Raw genomic sequence first — 1,348 nt, forward strand, 5'->3', positions numbered from 1 at the left:
CAGTGTGATAAAGAACAATGATGCAATTGTTTCCTTTTATAATCTAACCTATGAATGAGTCTTCAGCTAATTGGTCAATCACAAATACTCATTAAGCCCTTGTGGGAATAAGCCTCCCAACTTTATAATCAATTTATTATCTTTATTATTTAGTATTTGATGCCATCCAACTTTATTGGTCCTGTTGCCAATAATTCTAATAATCACCATAAACCTATAAAATGTGTTCTTATGTCCCAATGAGTGTTTGTATAGGGCATTAGTGATTTTGTTTGTTCTCATGTCACTGTAGTGTTCCAATATCCTCAGTCTGAGGGGTCAAGAGGTTTGTCCCACATAAAATGCAGAACAGGTGCATGTGGCAAGGTAGATCACCCAATCTGTACCGCAATTAGCAAAAAATGAGATGTCAAACACATTACCAATATTTTTGCCCATGAACTGTTTAGATTTCATAACTTTTCCACAATGGGTACAGTGGCCGCAGGTGACTCTTTTCTCCCCAGGCCTCTGCTGAAAATGGGCTTTTGGCCCAGTCGGACTTTCCTGGTAAACAAATATATATATATATGTATATATATATATATATATATATATATATATATGGGTCTACTTCTATTCGCTGACAGCCCATTTCACTGAAACCCATTTCGTTGACAGCTCATTTCATTGACAAAAGTATTCAAGGCAAAAACCTGGGTTTTGCCCCTACTGTGGAGTTTTTATATATAGTGGGGGGGTGGGGGGGCCCCCCATTGGGTGGTATGGTGCAGCCCCCTCAAATGTGGGGGGTGTGGGGCACACCCCCCACAGGGTAGTGTGGGGTGGTTGTCAATGAAATGAGCTGTCAACGAAATGGGTTTCAGTGAAATGGGCTGTCAGCGAATAAGTAGACCCATATATATATATATATATATATATATATATATATATATATATATATATATATAAATAAATAAGTAAATATTACTGCTCTCATGAATTCAATTAATTGCATACACTTATATAAACAGACCTGAAAACAAAAAAGATAAACAGACACCCTGATAGATTAGAATGTCATAATTCATTTTAATGCATTATTAAAAGCCTGTTTCTGTCAGAATGGACAACGACAAAAATGCAGCATAATACATTCAGATGAAATAATTTCAAGTCTAGATTTCTCACTTTCTAAATACTTTGTAACTTACTTTGCTGTCAGTAATAATTAGTAATGTTAATATTGTTCTTAATGACCTAGTTTACAGAATTTATTAATTCTGAATATTAAAAAATTGCCTCTGTGAACATTGGCCATCTTTCAAGCCATTGCTTTCAATATAAAGAAAATTAGATTTCCCAACAG

This window comes from Protopterus annectens, chromosome 8.part1, assembly GCF_019279795.1.
Source record: "Protopterus annectens isolate FY-2018-M chromosome 8.part1, PAN1.0, whole genome shotgun sequence".
Classification (NCBI taxonomy): domain Eukaryota; kingdom Metazoa; phylum Chordata; order Ceratodontiformes; family Protopteridae; genus Protopterus; species Protopterus annectens.